The sequence below is a fragment of the Eumetopias jubatus genome, unplaced genomic scaffold (genome assembly GCF_037043125.1).
Source record: "Eumetopias jubatus isolate StellerSeaLion01/CBP00866 unplaced genomic scaffold, mEumJub1_p1.0 scaffold_14, whole genome shotgun sequence".
Lineage (NCBI taxonomy): Eukaryota > Metazoa > Chordata > Mammalia > Carnivora > Otariidae > Eumetopias > Eumetopias jubatus.
This window is the reverse complement of record NW_028274820.1, coordinates 68,680,989-68,702,248: the sequence shown is the minus strand read 5'-3', so window position 1 is coordinate 68,702,248 and position 21,260 is coordinate 68,680,989.

Genomic DNA, 21,260 nt, shown 5'->3' with positions numbered 1-21,260 from the left:
TACGCGGGAAACAAGAAGAAAGAGAATGGCCCCCGTTTTCTAAATGGGAAAGCTAAAGCATAGACAGTGTGCTGATAATAGAAGCAAAAAGGGGTCTCCCCCTCCCTCGCCATTAGGCCTGAGGCTAGTATTCAGTGTTCTAAACCTGCCAGAAGGAAACACAGTGAGTTGAACGCACAGCTTACACTAGAGGAGAATCAGAGGAATAAGTGACTGCCCTAGCTCCACTACTGGCTTCATTCACTGCTTACTTCACAGTATACCATCTATGAAATTCACTGCCCACAAGAGGGGAAACTGAACCTATGGACCTAAGCCAGAAGACTAGACCCTTGCTACTTACTTCTCAAGTAGTGGTCTAGGGCTACACCCTCTACAGTAGTTCCAAAGCCCTAGAGTGGTTAGTTAACACTAGCTACTCTACAAACCAGAAACCCTGAAATCTCAGCAGCTTAACACAGAAATTCATCTCTCCTGCATATAAAAACAAAATGGATGGCCCTGATCAGCTGCTGGCATTCCTGTGAACAGTGTTTGAAGACCCAACCTCCACCCAATTTACTGCTCTCCTATTTCCAACGTGATTTCCAAGGTTACCCCAGGGGTGTTCATCCAACCAGCAGGTGAGAAGAAGAAAGCATAGAGAAGGTGTGTCTCCTGCTTGGCCCTCTCTTCCTGCAAGTGACACATGCTAGATCTGCTCATATTTCATTGGCAAGGCCACTGGCATGGCCACACCTAGAGCTGGGACAAATGAAGTTGTTTCCCAGCAACGGTTTTACACTAGAATAGCAAAGACACATGTTTTTGATGAAGAGCTGGCTCTCGCTGTCACAACCCACTAGGAACCAGTGGAAAGAATCCTTTTATTTGACTAGTTGTTATCTGTGCCACAAAGAGTTCTGTTTCCATAAATAATTACTTACAGTGGGTTTTCTTTAGCCTGGTGTGGCTGAGCTTCAGAGGTAAGTGAACACTTTGAAATATATTCAAATTTTGATGAGTGGGTACAGACTACATTTTTAAAAAGGATCTGTAGCCTTTATTTCAGATTTTCAGGAGAGCTTCAAGACCCCCCTAGATATTTTTAAATCATCGCCACATACAGATTCTCTAAACTCACTTTGTCCTTCTAGGCCTCATTCCCTAACCCAGTGGTTTGTAAACTAAGGAATCACACCCACTGAGGATCACATTAAATGTACAGATGTCAGGACCCTACCCCAGCCCTCATTCAATGATGTTGAAGTTGGGGTGTGGGGGGGGGAAGTTAGGCAGTCACGGAATATGTGTATTTTTTTAAACTTTCCATGTAGCCATTGTTCTTACTCCCTGAGCTAAACTGAACAGGTGCATCACTTGTTAAAGTGAGGCCAGCCGGCTTGCTCCTTGCTAGGGCTGCCAGTGATTAGCTCCCCCCACTCAGAGCACACCCACATTCCCTTCAGTCCATCCAGCCTGTTCTAACATACACAATTTTTGGTCTATTCAGCAGACCCACTTTCAGTTTCATGTAGCCCTTAAAGATCTCTTTTTAATTACAACGACTGATTAAGCATCTCTCATGGGCCAAGCACCATGCTTATCGCTTCTCATTTCATTGAAAACTCACAGCCACCCATTTGGAGATGGGTAGACGGGGGCTTCTAGACCTGTACCATTTGTCCATTGTCACAGAGCTAGCAAGCGCCTGAACCTAGAATCAAACCTCACTGCCTGATTCCAATCTCTTTGTCTGATACGAGAACCTATTTTTAATCCCTCTTCTTCACAACACTGCAGAATACTTTCAAGGCTTTATTATTTGCCTCTCCTGCGCTCAGCAGTTTTGCTCTGCTCAAATACTACTTGAGGTTTTTATCTTCCCCCAGTTTAAAATTTTAACTCTGAATCCTCCATGTATAAAAAAGAGGAACTTCGTAACTGTTTCCCAGTGGAAACAATGTATATATTATTTGTCATCAATTTTTCAATTCAGAGGCACCAAATGAAGTAGATGTGAAACATCCAGGATGTCAGGTTGAGATACAGAGTTCTTTTTCTCTGCTTGAACAGCAAAAGAGAGGCCTACAGATATCCTTAGAGCCTTGATCGCAATATGCAGAGCTGAGTGAGGCTGTTAATGACAAACACTTCACAAAATAATTAACTGTTATATCTGACTTCCCGTCTCAAGGAATCCAAGGTGCAATATCAGGAATTTGTGTTGAGACTAAATTATTTTGTGGCCAGATGGCACATGGTTACATTTCCTATATCATTCTATATAAATGTCCCATGCTGTGTCTTCCCGAGTCCTGCCTCTGCTCTCACACTCTGCTGACATGGTGAGTCTGGAACCTCCAACACCAGAAGGAAGTGATTACAACTTTTTCAGTTGCAGAAAGCTCCTGATCATAAAAACTCTAATTTTCCTACTGTGTAGGCCACTTCAATCACTTGGTTGGAGCTGGGGGAGGTGGAGAGTGTTTTGTTAAATCTTTTCGCTGGAGGAAATGTTGGAAAAAAATTTTTTTCTCATTAGTATTTTTTCCTGGGGGGGTAAGCTGGACAGGAAAGAGAGATAAAACGTAAGCCAATCAATGACACTGTATTTTGAATCTCACTAAAATATTAGGCAGATCCAAATGGCTGAAAGTAGTTTAAAAAATGGTTTATAATGAACTATTTGGGGATTTCAATTTGTTCCTGCCATCGTTATAGCCACAGCATTGTTGTTTGGGAAAAACACTATAGGTCAGAAAAAAGGAAAAGGAAAGGAAATGCCATCACAATAACAGGAGATCAGAGACACAAACTTGGGGCAGAGATCAATGACCTAATAAGCCAATTTAAAAGTTAATTAGACAATACACTTTACATATGCATACTTCATAGTTACTTAGTAACTATGGTCACTGGTATCCAACTCACGGTCGCCTAACACCCTCTCACCCTGAGCTGTCAAGGTGTGTGCTGGGCAGGAGCGAAGTGGCCCAGGAGCAGGCACAGCCAGTGCCCCTTCTGGGGAGTCGCTCCCTTCCCCCATGTTGCCCTCTTGTTTGGGAGCTTGTTCTCCGAAGGGGCTCAAAGCAGCTGCGGTCTAGTGCTCCCACTCTGCTGGTCTAGCTGCAGGATCCTCACTTGGAGAAGGCGAGCCCTGCCCCATCTCCTTTCCCATCTCTCCGGATGTGTTTCTGTTCTGCCCTCTTAACATCTGCCAAGACAAACTGCCTACACTGGAAAACACAATAACATGGAATCTTGTTTCACATTACTTTTCTCTTAGCTTCATGAGTACCATAATTTTTTTTTCAAACCCTTCAGTCCCCTTGCATCCTCCAGGCTCCTGCCCCTGGCTAATAAACATACCCAGATTTCTTCTATCCTAAAATTGTACCCTTTCTTGGTCCCTATCTCTAACTCTGTGCTTGCTTTCTGTTCAACTGTGTCTGAAAAATATTCTGTTCTAACTATCTCCACATCCTCGCTTCCCATTCCCATTTTCTCCCAACCATGAAAAGCTGGTGTTCACCTCCCGCCCACCCCACACTTGCCTGCACTCTGCAAAAACTGCTCTGGAAACGGCAACCAACAATCCTCATAGTGTCAAAACTGTCAATTGTCTGTTCTTATACTACTAGTCCCTGCCGTCCCATTTGAGAATGACAGAGACGCAGTCCTTTCTAAAACTGTGTACCCACGGTTCCCATGGTATTTTTCTCTCCTAGATTTCCCTCCTCCTCTCTGACTATTCTATGACTATCTCCTACATGTGTATTTTTGCTTCTCCTCTGCCTGTTCCTTCAAAGTTGGTGTTCCACAGGGTTTTACTCTCTTCTCACTTTTTCTGCACCCTGCCTTTCTCACCATATGCTCTTCTCAGGTAGCCTCCTTTGAGCTAATGATTTGGACTCTTACTTATGTGCTAAGGACAACAAAAGCCAGTTCCTCAGCCCTGCCCGCTGCCCTGAGCTTCAGACTCAACCACCCAAATGCCTTTGCACATAGACCCCTTTGGAGATCTATAGTTACCTCTTGTTCAATACAGACAAACCTCAATGGGACGCCTTCTCCCCCACAATACCTCGTCTCCAGACTCATTCCCCCTTTGTTCCCAGTAACACCGTTGATAATAATGTGTTTTGGAATAATACCTCAGCCATATAATCATGGAATCATGTCCTACCCATTGCCCCTGCTTAATGGACAGTAGGCCATTGATTCTCCCGACCCACAGCTGGTTGGACCAGGAGACAGAAAGACGCAGGCATTTCAAGTGCAGCTCAATCCCAGGAATGGTAAAGCACAAAGGAAAAATGCATGAGCTCCTGCCACTAAGGTTCAAGGACAGCCTTGAATCTAAAACCACCACCCTAGTGAAACCCAGATCTCTTATGACTCCTGGTCTTCGGAGAGAGTCTACTTGTGTTCAGCACACTTGAGAAGTATCTCTGCTTCTTGCTACCAATATAATCCTGGCCAATAATTAACAACTTGTAGCTTTAAATCAAACTGACCTCAACACTTGAACAGGATTACCATGCAATCCATATTAGTGTTAAGTGTCTCTACTGCTCAGAGTTTCTCATTGCCATGAAACCCCCGGAATTTACTCTAATTATAACAAAATTATAACAAGGCCATCTAGATGCATCTAGCTAAGTCAGATCTTAGGCAACATACTGTCTCTGTTCCAATTCTCTTCTCACTCAGGAGCCGCTCAGAATCTAAAATGTCAAACATAAATTATTAAAGAATACATTTAAGAAGTCATTTCTGTAGGTTTCCAGAATTCCTGGGGCTGCATTTTTTTGCTAGCTGTTTTAATAATCCTCTTTTAAATTCCATTTGTCAAATTACCTTTAATCAACAAGAGTGCTGTCGCATGAGGTATACAAATGGGAAAGAACAAAATGTTCCTCAAGGTGCCTCTTCTTGGAATAAGCCCAGAAACTGACACCTGGGTAGACTTGATTTTAAGGAAATGTACATTCTGAGTTCTAGCATGAAATGTCACACTTGATCGTAAAGAAAATCCAGAGGTACTAGGCACTGCCTGACATCTGATGCTAATATTCATAACTGTTAAGTTTAAAAGCATTTCACATATAGTTGCTTCTTTCAGGAATAAAATGAAGTCCTTTCTTCAGTCTTGGCTTGTGATTCTTTAGTGAGTCAGAAGTAATACAGAGTAGCTAAAGGTTACAGCAATTTGTCACAGTCACATGTGAGCAATTCAAAGTTCTTTAACCCCTCCATTTTGAAAGGATGTTTTCCTTAAAAGCAGACTCTGACCTTATTTTATAGCCACTAAGTAGCTCATAGTACATAAGAGAACGAGAATCAGTAACCAGCTTCCCCGACAAAACTCTCCAAGGAAAAAAATATAGAATCTTCCATTCGAGTTATTTTTTAAAAAGCCCTAATTGGGTATTTTGTTGTTTCCCATCTTAGAAAAATGATAAATACCTCCAGCTTATATCATGATAATCACAAAGAGTTAATCCTATAGTTTTTCAAACAACTATGATTCACCATGAATCATGGTGAAGAGAAAAAAAAGAAAAAGGAAATCAAAGGAGAAAAATAAAACCCCACCAGGTTGAGCTGCATTTACTCACTCAACACCTTGGTTGTTTGTTAAGCTTTTTTAAGTCACCCTTTAGTCATACCCCTAAAAGCTTGATGCTGTATTCAGAGCAAAACATGAAAGTGGGAAAGAGTTCCAAAAGAGTTTGTTAAACTTTTCCTTTTACACTAACCAAGAAAGATGTAGGCCAAGTCACCGTGTGAACTCATTTGAGCTCCGCTGAAATCTGGAGATAGATATTTTTATTAAAAGGCTACAGTCTTATTTGGTCTACTCATGAACTCAGAATGTCATTTTCTTGGTTTTCATATGTGGGATATAAGAACATATCATCATATAGTTAAATCGCCAGCCTAGCTTGTCTAGGATAACATCCTAGGACTTAAGTGACATGCTGATGATGCACATTAATACATTTTAATAAAAACATAAGTTTCTGATTATACTGAGTGGGAAAAAAATAGGATCATGAAAAATGGCTGTCAGTAATACAAGATAATAAAATCAAATTTTCCCTCTACTATTTAATGTGCTGCTTTGGAATTTCAACAGAATTCAATTTATACACACACATACATACATTCACATATTCTCCCATACAACTTGTGCAAAAATGACAGATTGGGATTACCAAATCAGAAGGAATGTGGATTGTATCCTACCAACTTTGAATATGCTTAAGCAACCTAGGAGAAGAATGATTTATTATAAGTAAGATAGACTACAAGTCCAGTTTTATCCAAAGTACTTATGTATATGAGAGGTAACTCAACAAATTATACATCAAATTCATTTAAGAAACAGTTCCACGGGGCGCCTAGGTGGCTCAGTCGTTTAAGCATCTGCCTTTGGGTCAGGTCATGATCCCAGGGTCCTGGGATCAAGCCCCGCATCGGGCTCCCTGCTCAGTTGGGAGCCTGCTTCTCCCTCTCCCCTTTGCTCCTTCCCTCTGCTTATGTGCTTTCTCTCTCTCTGTCAAATAAACAAAATCTTAAAAAAGAAAAGAAAGAAAAAAAGAAAACAAAGAAACGATTCCATGACCACAAGGAATATACTTTTAAATTAGAAAGACCAAAAAAATACAAAGACATGTGAAAATAGATGAAGGGCAAAAGGAATTGGGGAGAAGGGAAAATTCAGGTGGGCTTTATAAATTAACAGAGTCTCTCTAAAGCAGTAGTTCTGAACCTTGGCTGCACACTGGAAGTACTTTGATTTCCTTCTATTTAGGTTCTGATTTAATTGGTCTGAAGTGTAGGCTTGGCATTAAAAAAAATGTTTAACTCCCCAGGTAACTCTAATGAGCAGCCACAGCTGAGAACCACTGCTCCATTAGGTGTATAAACCTTGAACTACCTCTATGGTCAGATCAGGATGGACAGAAGAAGGTGCCCCATGAAGAGGGCAATGGGAAGCCCAAAGTCAGGCACTGTGATTTGAAAGAAGTAAGCTAAGCAAAAAGTACTACTGGCAAAAACCCCAGGCACCTGGCATCCCGGTCAGATCTTCCTGTGACAGCATTTCCTTAGTGAGAGCCCCACAGCTCAGAGCATGACCTCCCATTTTACATGTTAGAGAATATCAATTATCAGCTGCTATGTTCTCAGAAAGCTGTCTCAATAACTGGACTCACAAAATATTGAAGTATGGGCCAGAAGGCCAAAGAATGCCTTCTCAATAAGAGACAGATCAGGCTAGTGGGTCAGATACCATACTGACCCTGGGGCAAAGCTCTATGGGAAGCCGGATGGTAGTCAAGCGTTTAGTGTAAAGAATCCGAACACAGATAGCTAGTTGTACAATTCCCATGGCTAATACCGCAAGTAGGGAGAGCTGGACGCTTCCATCTCATCTATATATGCATATGTGATTCGTGGACCAGACCCCCGGGCCATATCAAAGCAATTTGTTCTCCAAGATGATGCTCTTACTCCTCATTTTTCTTTGGTTTCATGCTCTTGACTGCTTCTCTTGGTAAATTCTTCCATTAGCAATGTTAATACCATTGATTATATTACCTTTAAGCTTGGTTTATTCTTTTAGATTTGAATACAGGAAGCATATTCAAATAATTATATAATTATATAATGTAATTACATATTGATTGTATTTTTTTTAATTCTCGGAGATCTAGAGAAACCTTAATTTGGTCGCCTCCAGAAGAGAACTGGGAATAAAAGTCAGAGAACTGGGGGCGCCTGGGTGGCTCAGTTGGTTAAGCGACTGCCTTCGGCTCAGGTCATGATCCTGGAGTCCCGGGATCGAGTCCCACATCGGGCTCCCTGCTCGGCGGGGAGTCTGCTTCTCCCTCTGACCCTCCCCCCTCTCATGAGCTCTCTCTCTCTCTCTATCTCATTCTCTCTCTCAAGTAAATAAATAAAATCTTTAAAAAAGAAAAAGATAGAACTATCCTTGGGCACCTGGATGGCTCAGTTGGTTGAGCGACTGCCTTCAGCTCAGGTCATGATCCTGGAGTCCCGGGATTGAGTCCCGCATCAGGCTCCCTGCTCGGCGGGGAGTCTGCTTCTCCCTCTGACCCTCCTCCCTCTCATGAGCTCTCTCTCTCTCTCTCTATCTCATTCTCTCTCTCAAATAAATAAATAAAATCTTTAAAAAAAAAAGTCAGAGAACTGAAGCAGAGGAGACAGGCTCAGGGGTAATGAGCCATCAGTTTGTACTGCTCTGAGGAGGACAAGAATCCTGAAATATGGTGTGCTTATTTATTTATGCCCCCCAAGGCCTCTATCAAAATTCTGAACATAAAACAGGCTATTTATTTGAATGTTACATATGGATATGTTTACACATGTATTATATATACATATAATACATATATATTTATAATTTAACTGTGTATTATATAATCCAGCTCACTGAGAACTTCTTTTTTGTATTTGCTTATTCTTAGAGAATAAGTTAGCTGGTAGTAGGACTTCCCTCTTTCCTTCTTGCAACTTTTATTTATAAGGAACTCTTCTCACTATAGTGTTATCCCCAAACTCTAGATCAGATTAGTTTCTGAATCACAGTACTTAGGCTATTTCATGAGATTAATCCCTTTTTCATTTCAACAAGATATTAGTGTTACAAGATGAAATCAATACCTTGATATTGAAAAATTTGAGTAAGAAGAAAATATGATAACCTGCCCAGAAAGCACCTATGAGTGTTGCTGCTGAATTATAAAAAGAAAGGAAATATCACCTCTAATCACTGGATTTAAAAGGAAGTTAGTCATTTTAGTTCTTCCTTTGAGTGGAACTGAAGTCTTGGTTTATTGAAAAAAAAAGAAAACAGAGATTAAGACAAGAAACACACTTATGTTTTATTAGGATTGGTTAGCTTTTAGGTGATACTTGACTCATTGTCATTCTATATTTAAGCACGGATACATCCCAAAGCATTTCTAGGTCAGTGTGATTCACCCAAACTCCAGTTACCAAGAAATTGATTCAGAGGAGCTATGCTCAGGAATCCCTGTTCTGGATTCTTAGTCCATTGGCAGGATTAAAATCATGCTTAGAGGCTGAATTTACCCTTACGTCATGATCCAACTGATCAGCTCTCTTGCCCGGCATTCTTTTTCCCAGTTATCTCTAATGCTCACCCAAGAGTTTCCACAGCCCCTGATCACCCATCTCACTTTGCACTTTTTCCACTGCGGAATTCACTTTAACAGACTCAATACCCATACACCTGAAGTTCTTGTTTTCTTCCCATGCTCCAAATACTTTGGTTTACCAAACATTCCATAAATTAATAATAGCATCCTTCCAACATTTTCTCTAACTGATCCTCAAATCAAAAACACAGAATCTTAAAACTTACCCCCCTCTTTTTCCAATACCTACTATTTCTCTCTCCTCAGAATATATGGATTCATTGCTTTTAAACAGTTGCGGCAGGTGAATTCCAAAGAAGAGACCAATATCTATTTTTTCTCTAAATTTGTAACTATACTAAATGCTAATGGCCCCAGAAACTCTCCAGAATTCTGCAACATTTTTAAAAGAATTCAGTTGTGTGAGTTAGGATTAGATGTATCTATTGAGACACTTTCTCAAGCTATCACTTCAGGAAAAGTAGATGGTTAAATTTCTATGAAATATTTAGGAAGTTTGGGAGGTTACAGATATCTTCTGTGTTATAGAAACAATCCTTCTCCTCAATGGTCATTTTCAAACCCTGTAAGAATTTTCATCTGAATGAATACAAATTGCTATTAGAACATTAACAATATCTAATGACATTCAAAATGTTTTAGTCGTTTTTTTCTTTTTCTGAATGTTGTTGTTGTTGCTGTTTCTATTCTAATCATTTTAATATAGTCGTGCCTGGAGAATTTCAGCCAAAGAGCTCACAGTCAGAAAACAAAGTCATTAAAAAAATAGGAGAGAGCATGTGAGAGAGGGAGAGGCTAAAGCGAAGTACAAACATATGTCTGAGAACAACACAGTAAACTCACACTTCTTAGTCAACTTCTTTCATACCCAAAGCTTTCCATAGACTTTCCCAACACATCAACAACAAACAAACAACAACAACAAAAAGTCAGTATTCTTGCATCTTCCCATTCCTACAAAACCATAGAGTAACAGTTCTTGTTCATACTTGTACAGATACATCATTGTTTGAGCTCCCTTCTCACTGGGAAAATTGGTGAAGTCAAAAACCTGCTGGGCTTTTCTATCTGAAATAAGAGGTACAGCCATTATTCAAAAAGCAAGACTTACTTTATGAAGCTTTCGCCACATTTGTAAGAGGTCGGTTGCTCTGCCCATTTCCCCATCTGTAAAACAGGCATGACAGCACCTACCATGGTCGTTGTAAGCACAAATGATAAAGCCTGGCGCAGAAAAGGAAGTGTTTTGGAGTTACTCCCGCTGGGTGATACTTCTCTAGGTAAGAACTGAGGGAACCTTACATCTCTATTGCTGCCTTAAGGAAATAATAGTTTTGCCAACTAATAAATCCAACCAGAATTCATACTGTCTCTGGCAGAGTTGAGAGAAGCCCATAAACACTCTACTTTAGTGATGGTTTTTTGTACAGTTTCTTTACTTTAGAGCATAAGTGTGATATGGTTATCTTATTCCTTTAAGTTAATTATTTTGAATCATCAGTAGTATCCACTATTTATTGTTTTGCAACATAATCACCTCTAGTATATGTGTTAGGGTTCAGTGAGCTCAAATTTATGTGTATCGGGTTTTTTTTTTAAAGAAGGAAGAAGTTTTTTTGTTTGTTTTTTAAGATTTTATTTATTTATTTGACAGAGAGAGACACAGCAAGAGAGGGAACACAAGCAGGGGGAGTGGGAGAGGGAGAAGCAGGCTTCCCACTGAGCAGGGAGCCCGATGCGGGGCTCAATCCCAGGACCCTGGGATCATGACCTGAGCCGAAGGCAGATGCCTAACAAGAGAGCCACCCAGGTGCCCCTGTACCGGGTTTTCTTAAGGGACATCTCTGTATATTGCCTCGAACAAATATGTCCTATAGATGGCAGGCCAAGATCTCCTCTCACAAGCCAGCGATGTTCGGTCAGAAAGATTAAGTGTACCTGGAAACTGAGTCCAAGGCTCACTTTTGAAAATGTGATTATGAAGCAACACATTTCTCTGTTGTTCCAAGGACAGAAAATTTGGAGAATACTTTAGAGAAAATATACAGGTATTACTGTGGAAAGCAGTAGAACAGTCTTTCTCAGGGAGGAAGCTGCAGAGGGAGCATGAAAAACCCATATGAAGCAGGTCCCAAAGGGAGGGTGAAACTCCACAGAAAGCTTTTTGCATTACAATTCCTTAAACAAACCTAATTAGCAACATTAAATACATGTTCTGCTTCCCTAAGAAATGGCCTCTCAGGAATCCATACTCCAACTCTGGAATTCATCCAGGCCCCTCTCCCACTGGGACTCCTCACAACATTGCTTTCTCCAGCACAGGTGCCCACAGGCCAAAATCCCAATGCGCAATTTTGCTTCACGCTTCAGCTAGGTTTTCTGGACTGACCCAACTGATTTTCACACTCAATCTTCTGTCTTTGACGCCAACACTCTTCAAAAACCAGACTATCACTATGTGCAAGAACTCAGACTATGGACAGGAGGCACCCAGGCTGGAATCCTACCTCAGACCCTGAAGGAATAAGTGGCCAGACCTACTCCTCATCAACAGCTCCTCTTCGGAGGAAGGTGATGGGACATTCCTCAGAGGCAAGAGAAATAAATCATGGGGCAAAACTTCTAAGCCCTTGGAAGTGGTCTGAAGGGGGAGGAGCAGTCTCTGGATGTCTATCTGTTCATTCACTTCATGAACAAATATTTATGGAGTCACATGCTAGACAGTGTTCTATACACTGAGGATAAAGGGATGAACAAGACAATGTCTCTATTCTCCTGGAGCTAACTTACTAGCTGGGGGGGAAGACATCAAACAAATAAAAAATAATACATAAATGCGTAACTAAAACACTGATAGTGCAATAAAACAGAGTAAGGGAGTAGAGGAACCTCTTTAGAGTGGGCAGTCAGGAAAGGCTTCTCTTAAGACATGACACTTGAGCTTAATCTAAATAAGGAAACAAAGACAGTCATGAGAGGATATAGGGTAAGAGAATTCTAGGCAAAGGAAACGTCACATGTAAAAATCCTGAGCTGTCCACACATGTGGCAAGGGGAAAGAACAGGAAGATGTCCCATGGGGCTAGAGCACAGCAAACGGAAGTAGAGGATGATGGCAGACATACACAGAACTGTGTAAAAGCATGATAAAGTGTTTGGATTTTATGCTAACAGCAGTGGAAAGCAATTAAGAGAGTTTTAGGTAGGATAATGCATGGTGTGATTTATGTTTTAAGATCTCACTGGCTACAAAATACAGTATACATTATAGGGCTCAAAAGTGGTTGCAGATGGGGCGCCTGGGTGGCTCAGTCATAAAGCGTCTGCTTTCGGCTCAGGTCGTGATCCCGGGGTCCTGGGATTGAGTCCTGCATCGGGCTCCCTGCTCAGTGGGAAGCCTGCTTCTCCCTCTCCCGCTCCCCCTGCTTGTGTTCCCTCTCTCGCTGTCTTCAAAAAAAAAAAAAATCTTCAAAAAAAAGGGGGGAGGTTGCAGAAACAGCAGGAAAGAGACTCATGGCCATGAGAGACATGATGTTGGCGTCAATTAGGCCTTGCAGCAGTAGCAAAGGGGCTAAAGTGAGGCAGCATGTATTCTGAATGGAGCACCGGGAGACTGGCTGAGGATGCACTGGATGTCAGTTGCAGACTGAAGTGCCATTTACTAACATGAGAAGTAGAAGAAGAACTAGTCTGGGGAGGAAATTCAGGATTCTTCTTGGGATATACTACTCTGAGACACCTCTAGATACAGAAGGAGAGGCATCCTCTGTCAGCCCAGCCTACTGTAACGAAGTGCCACAGACTAGCTGGCTTACAAGCAACAGATACTTATTTCTCACAGTTATGAAGACTAGAAGTCCAAGACCAGGCTGTTAGCATGGCCAGGTTCTAGTGAGAACCGTTTTCTGGGGGAGGCTGCTGACTTCTTGTCTCCTCACATGGCCAAAAGCAGTTGAGAGAGCTCTCTGAGTTCCCTTTCATAAGGACATCAATCCCATTCATGAGGGCTCCACCGTCCTCCCAAAGGCCTCACTTCCTAATACCACCACATTGCAGGTCAGAATTTCAACATTTGAATTTGAGGGAGACACAAACATTTAATTCATTGCAGGAGTCGACAAACAAAAGCTGGATTTATGACTCTTGAGCTTGGTAGCTTGGAATTATGGATAAAATCTTGGACTCACCAGTGCATACAGATGAGACTTCATAGATGAGAGAAATGAGATGGAAGGTCCTCTAGGACGGGGCCCTGGGGCACACACCACCATGTGTAGATCAGAGAGCAAAGAAGGAGCCAGCAAAGGAGCCTGAGAAGAAAAACCATGGAAGCCAAGAGAAGAAAATGTTTAAAGAAAGAGAGTTCAAGTGTGTCCACTGCTGCCAAGTCAGACGAGGACAGAGAAGTGACGGGGGTCAAGGTGGGGTGGGGCAGATGTGGGGCCCACCTGGCACTGGCAGACCCTGAAAGTGTGTGCCTCCTAAAAGTCTGAACCTTAGATGCCACAGCTGCCTCACCCTGCTTCTAGCTTTGTCTGCAGCTGACCATTGAATTTAGCAACAGGGAAGTTACTAATGAGCTTGATGAACAAGTTATCAGTGGAGAGGAAGGGGCAGAGCCCAGGACTGCTCATCCAGAAAGGACAGGACAATTGTGGCAATGACAGTGGCTCAGCCTCAAGAGCACAGAGGTGTTCATCAAAACATCTGCAGCATTGATGTCATCTGTCACATGGTAAAGGGGAGAAGGAAGAAGAAAGAAGAGGAAGAGAGGGAAGAGAGGAAGAAAGAGCAGACCTGGCCCTACTCTTGCCACAACTAGTTTGCTTTTGATTTTGGTTTGGTTTGGTTTGGTTCTGTTTTGTTTGGGCTGCAATTTATAGTATGTGCTCAGTACATTATTTTCTATGCTAAGAAGTATGACGAGCATCTAGGCCCTGTGCTAGGGGCTTTCAATCGTGTCTAAGCCACACAGCAATCCTGAAAGTTGTGTGTTATTATCCCTTGCTTACAGATCAGGAAACTGAGGCCCAACGAGGGCAAATGATTGTCTGTAGTCACAGGGCCATCAGCAAAGACAGGATGCAAACCAAGCCTGTTTGAGTCCCAGGTCTGTGGGTGCTGTGGGCAGAGAGCGGGAGAGCCTAGAAGACAGCACTCGGTGTGGACATTGGCCAGACCTGGACAGAGCCACAGCATGCACAATGCGAACAGCACCCAGGACTCTGTCCCAATGGGGAGGGCTGTGGGGAGAGCAGGAGACAGGCCATTTTCTGGGTGGGCAGGGATTATGAGGATCCTTGTTGATGTTGCCACTGTTACTGCGGCCACGATGCCTGCCCCTTTGGGTTGGTGGGGCAAGGGGGATACTGCTCCCTCGCTGCATGATTCTGCAGCTAACTACACACAGTGTAACTTCCCACTCTGCACTCAAGTTGCTGCAGCTAGAAAGAAAAAAAAAGGCTTATCTCCATGCATACAATTAAATCTCTACAGAGAGAGCAGCGTTGGTCCAACTTAAAGACATCCGCGCTCCCTCCATTTTATGAAAGAATTATGAAAGTGTTCCTTGCTGACTTATGTCCCGGAATCTTTGAAGAAAACTTAAGTCTCTCTGGACTCACCTAACTCTTTTGAAGTATGTAAAACCTGAAGGAAAGAGAAGGTTGCATAAGCTTCAATTAAAGTTTCTTTTCAAATAGCCACAATTTTATACACATAAAGAGTAAGCTCTCATCATTACTCGTTTGCACTATAAACATTTGGTAATGTTTTCAAACGTATACTCCACAGAAGAAATACATTTTCATACTTAAAAAGTTTTATATGTTCACATTTGGAAAGCTGGAAAATGGGTTCTCTGGCTTCTGACCAACTCTCCTCTTTATCTAACTGTGTAAAGCATCATTTTTTCACCACTGATACTTCCTTCTCCTCCACCAGTCACCCAAACAAGTACCAAGTCAAAACAGATCACAGGCCTAAATGTAAGACGTACCCCTACACACTTTCTAGAAGAAAACCTAGAAGACATTTGTCATGACCTCGGGTGGAGCAAGAGTTCTTAGAAACAAGAGTAAAAACATGATAAAAGAGAAAAACGATAACTGGAGTTAATCAAAATTAAAGTCTTTTGCTTTCAAAGGACACCATTAAGAAAATGAAAGGAAAAACCAGACTAGGAGAAAGTAGTTGTAAATCATATTATCTAATAAGGGACTCGGACCCAGAATAGACATAAAGAATTCTTTCAACTAATAATAAGGAAACACAATGCAATTTTAAAAGGGGCAAAATATTTGAATAGATATTTCATAAATAAGATAAATAAGATATGTGAAACTTGCTCAACAGCATTAGTAGTGAGTGAAGTGAAAATGAAATTAAAACGAGATGCCACTGGACACCCACCCAAACGGCTGTCATCAAGAAGACAGACAGTGCTAAGTGCTGCTGAGGGTGGGCAGAAACCACAGCTCTCCCACGCTGCTGGCGGGAATGTGAAATGGCACGGCTGTTCTGCAGAACAGTTGGGAAGTTTCTTTAAAAAGAGGAACGTAAACTTACCCTCTTATGCGGCAATTCTATCCCCAGACATTTCCCCAAGAGAAATGAAAACATATGTCTATGTAAAGGCGTGTACCCAATGCTGAGAGCAGCATTGTGCATACAGCCAAAAAGGAGACACAAATCGAATTTCCATCAGCTTGTGAATGGATACATAACATGTGGAATTTCCACATAATGGAATACTAGTCAGCAATAAAAAGGACCAAACTACTGAGTGAGTGGTGCTGAAACTTGGATGAATCTAAAAAAAACATGTTAAGTGAAAAGAGGAAAATGCAAGATTGCATGATTCAATTCAGATTTACATTCTTCAAAAAGTATGATTCCCATGATTCCCTTTAGAGGAAATGTCCAGAAACGGAAAATGGATACAGACAGGTGGAAAGCAGATCACTGGGGTTAGGGGTAGGAGTAGGCATTGACTGCAAATGGGCACAAAAAATTCTGGAGGACAACGAAATTGCTCTAAAACTGGATAGTAATGATTGCAAAAACTTTATAAATTTACTAAAAATTATGGCATTTTATGGGTGAATTTTTATTGAATATAATTATACCTCAATAAAATTGTTTGAAAAAAAAAAAACTTTAAAAAGAAAGAGCCATTAGGTACTTGTTGGTCAGTAAGATGTATCTATGGCTTTCAAAAAAGAATTCTTTAATTCCCTGATAAGAAATATTTTAAGATACCCATTAAACTGGGCAAAAAGCTTATAGTCATTTAATACCACATGCTGGTGAATAGATCAGTCAGGATCTATCTAATACGTCAGTATCAAACCAGCTCAGAATCTCTGGTCTAAAACAGAGGTCAGCAAATTTTTTCTGCAAAGGACCACATAGTAAATATCTTCAACTTTGTAGGCCACATGGTTTCTGCTTCAACTACTCAACTCTGCCTAGAGAATATACAACAAATGGGCATGGCTATGTTCTAATAAAACTTTACAAAAACAGGCAGTGGGCCAGATTTGGCCAACAGGACACGGTTCTCCAACCTCTGATGTAATTTATTTACATCACTGATTTATTTACAACTCATACTTTATTGCAAGCCAACTGGAGGCATTACTCCATGTCATCTTCACTGAGACCTAATATGATGAAGAAGTCACCACAGGGATCATTAAAATTTGCTGAGGCAGAGTCCAGTGAATGTGACAAATTTCTCACTGGCCCTTAAGATTCTGCTCACATTTTATTGCCCAAAACAAATCTCACGACTATGCCTAATTTCAAAAGGGGTGGGAGAGTGCAAGCCACCACATGCCTAAAAGGCAGAGAGCTAGAAGTCACTGGTGAACCACGCTTCATTGCTATAACAGAGAGAATGGAGGGAAATGTGAACTCTCATCCACTGATAAGGAGAATGTCAGTTGGAAAACCACTTTGGGGAACCTTTTAGCATATTTTGCAATGTTAAATATGCTCTACAAACCAAAATTTCCACTCTCAGGTGGGTGCCCTGTAGAATCTCCCACGTAAGTCCACTAAAAAATACATACAACGATGTTCACTGCAGCATAGTTTACAACAGAAAAAAACCGAATGCACCTTCACTGTCTATTAATAGTAGCATAGATAAAATTATTATTTTTTAAATAAAATGACATCATACCTAGCAGGCCAAATGAATAACATACGGGTCAATGAGAACGAATTACTTTACCAGTACGGATATATCTAAAGAAAGTAATTTTGAGTGAAAAGAGAAAGTTGCAAAAGAGTATATACAAAGATTCTGTTTATTTCAATTAATTTTTTAAAGATTTATTTATTTATTTGAGAGAAGGGGAGGGACAGAGGAAGAGGGAGAGAGAGAATCTCAAGCAGACTCCCCACAGAATGCCGGATGTGGGGCTTGAGCTCACGACCCTGAGACCATGATCTGAGCCAAAATCAAGAGTCAGACGCTTAATCGACTGAGCCAGCCAGGCGCCCCTGTTTACGTCAATTATTAAAAGCACATTGCTTGTGAGTATGTAATATAAAGAAATGGGCACACATTAACTTTATGGCAATGCTTATCCCTGAGGACATTTGGAAGTTAAGGGACTTTCCTATCTGCCATGATGTATTTCATTAAAAGCATCTGAAGAAGTTATGTCAAAATATTAATATGTGTTAAGTCTGGATAGTGAAAACTGTGGGCTTCTGTTAGATTTCTTTTGTTCCTATTTGTATGCTTGAGATATCTTTTAAATTAAAACGAAAAATAATGACTGCAGCTAGTGCCTGTCAGCAAAGAGAAGTGTCATGGTGATAGTAAATGACACAAAAGAACCGGCTGAGCTAAGAGCAAGGCAATGAGTTGCCCTTACGAGCCACAAAAAAATGAGCCATGAAAAGGAACAAACCAACCTCACTGGCTGAGTAGTCTGAAAGCAAAAATGTGGGGAACTCAACTCTCCGATTTAGGAAAAGTTAACAGTGAATAAAACCCTCCAAATAGAAAGTCCATCTTTTCACGGCTTTGAATAATACCTAATGGTCATTTAAGAGATTGTTGTCAGGACTTTTATGATATAACAATTATTATATCTTCCACATTGTGAAAGTGTTCTCATATAACAGAAATAAAATGGAAGGGAAGAAGGAATAAAGAGTGAGAGAAACATGGAATGGAGGGAGGGAGGGGGGTCTGTGGGCAAGTCAGGTAACTGAGCTCTATCCTTTAGCTCTGTCACTACATCCGTCTTGAGCAAGTAACTTCAGCTCTGTGAGTCTCAGTTTCTTCCTCCCTAGTAAGAGGACAACGACCTAGATTCCAACTTTATATTCTATGATCCTTGAAATATCCATTCAGGTTCACATTTGGAGAAGAAGTATTACCCTGGGATAAAAACCCTCATCCTCTGTCTGATCCAGTGAACAAAGTACTAGAATAAAAAGTTAGGGTCACAATTCAGCATGAAGGTCAAAGCCACACATCATTCATCAGGGCAGTTGCTATGCAAGGGTAGGTGGGGTGGGAAGTGAATGAAGGTAACCTAAGGAAACTGCTGGGCTTCAGACTTCCATTTATGATGAGCAGGATCCAATGGCCACACCCTCAATCAGGAAGGCCTAAAAGACAACTGTGAGGAGAAGCAAAGATTTATGCCCACCTCCAATTTTTCAGGATTCCAGAGCAACAGGAAACTAGTACAATCAAACCTTTAACTTGCCCCAAAGTTTGTGTGAAAAGGTTTAGATTATAGGATGTAGGACAAAGTCTCACCAGAGTGGTTTCTAGAATTATGTGCCAACCATTACCCTAACACCAAGAAAGAATTATAGAGAGACGGACGGACGGACGGACAGACAGAAGGAAGCAAGGAAGGGAGGGAGGGAGGGAGGGAGGGAGGGAGGAAGGAAGAGCAAGCCTCAGGTGTTCTCTTCCCATGACCCATTCCATGTCACCCACCGCGCAGTGTGTCAGCCCCTCCCTACAGAGGCCATAACAACTTCTTTAACATTTCCCTCCAGCCTCAGCTCTTTGCCTTTTAAGTGGGATTGGCCACATCAAGAAGCCATTTTCCCTACAGCTATCTGCAAGAAATCACAGAGGAAATAGAATTTGGAGGGGTGAAGGTAGCAGGTAGCATGTAGGACCTGTGATCTGGACAAGGTCCCTTGAGAAGCACAATGTCACAGGTTTAAAATAGTTTTTCTTCAGAATTATAGACATTCTCAGGTGAAAGTTTTCCAAATAATCCAACCATCTCTACATTTGATATGATGTCATCAGAAACCAAGATCTTTCCATTAAAGTGTCAAGACTCAGATTTATACAACAGACATAAAAATAAAAGCTAAACACAGAGGCAAAGAATGTTAATGGAAGTTATATGCATGCATTAAGGGGAAAATGCACCTCTGAGTGTTGTTTATGTAAAAGGCTATTTGTAAATTTGAGCTTGCATTTCCTCAGACATCATTTGAAAGTGTCTCTATTACTGATGTGCTAGAAACATTTCTCACATTTTAATTATGCTGTGGAACATGCTGATTCCAATCAACACATTGAGGACAGTTTTAAAGTCCATGAGCAAGAAAGAATTCTCATTCATACAGAGTCCAGGCTTTATACGTAAAAATATTAACAACGCATTTAGTATCTACCATGTGCTTTACTAAACACAGGTCTTTTTTTAAAAAGATTTTATTTATTTATTTGAGAGAGAGAGAGAGAGAGGGAGAGAGCACAAGCAGGGGGAGTGGGAGAGGGAGAAGCAGACTCCCCACTAAGCAGGGAGCCCAATGCAATGCAGGGCTTGATCCCCGGACCCTGGGATCATGACAGAGCCAAAGGCAGAGGCTTAACTGACTGAGCCACCCAGGCGCCCTAAACACAGGTCTTTGTTAAACACAAGTATTTAGATATTAATCCCTCTCTGCTGCATGGATAATGAGGTTTCCCCTTTGTGCCCCCAAGTTGACATGAGGATAACATTTTCTATGTGGCAGAGAGCAACCAGACATCAGCACAGGGAGGCAAGCAGAGGCCAAACTGCAAAAGATCTTGTGTGTCAGACTATACATAATCTCGAAAGCTATAAAAACAATAGAAACTTTTCATTTAAGGAGGTATGGGATCAGATTTTCATTTGTAAAAGATCATCCTGGCCAAGGTGGAAAGAACAAGGTATGTGTAGGAGCAAGGAGATGGGTTCAGGGTCCATATGGTGACAAAGGGCTTGAGTGTGGATGAAGTTTGAAGAGGTACATTGTCAGAATTTGGTAACCAAGTGAGTTGGAGGTCAAGGACTGAAGGCAAGGATAACTCATTGTTCCCTGGCTTCGGACACTAGACAGTAAATGGTACCACTGGCTGAAAGAGAGAATAGAAGCAGCAGGTTTGCAAGGAGAGAAGAGTGAAAGACGGTGAATCAGTTTTCAACATGCCAAGTCTGAGGTAAGCTGTGGGCCGTCCCTGTGGAAATGTGCAGGGACCCCAAGGAAATCTGCTTAAAGCTCAGAAAAGATATATAGGGAAAACTTGAGACTTTGGGTGTAGGTGAGCCCCTGCAAGGAGAGTCTCTCTGATGGAAGAGATTGACAATGATAATACCGAACACTTGAAGAGTGCTTCCTATGTGCCAGGCCCTGGTCTAAATCCTTTACACATATTAACTGATACGTTCACAGAAACCCAATGAGGTAGGCATTATCACTACTGGCCTTTTGTGGCTTTTGAGACTATGGCACAGTTAATATAAGCAACTTGCCCCAGGTCACACGTAGCTAGTCAGTACCAGCTGGGATAAGAACCCAGACAGATTGTCTCTAGCCTGGACTCTTAAATCTCTAAATGGTGCCATCTCACTAAGACAGGATGGGGACAGAGGCACCATGGACAGCAAAGATGGGAGAGAAAGGAAAGGATCATTTGAAGAATACTGAGAATGGGAAGCTAAAAAAGGGAGTGGGAAGGCCGAGGGAAGAAAGAGTTTTCAGAATAGGAAGGGGTCAGTGGTGCCTGGGTGGTGCAGTCAGTTGAGCAGCCAAGATCTC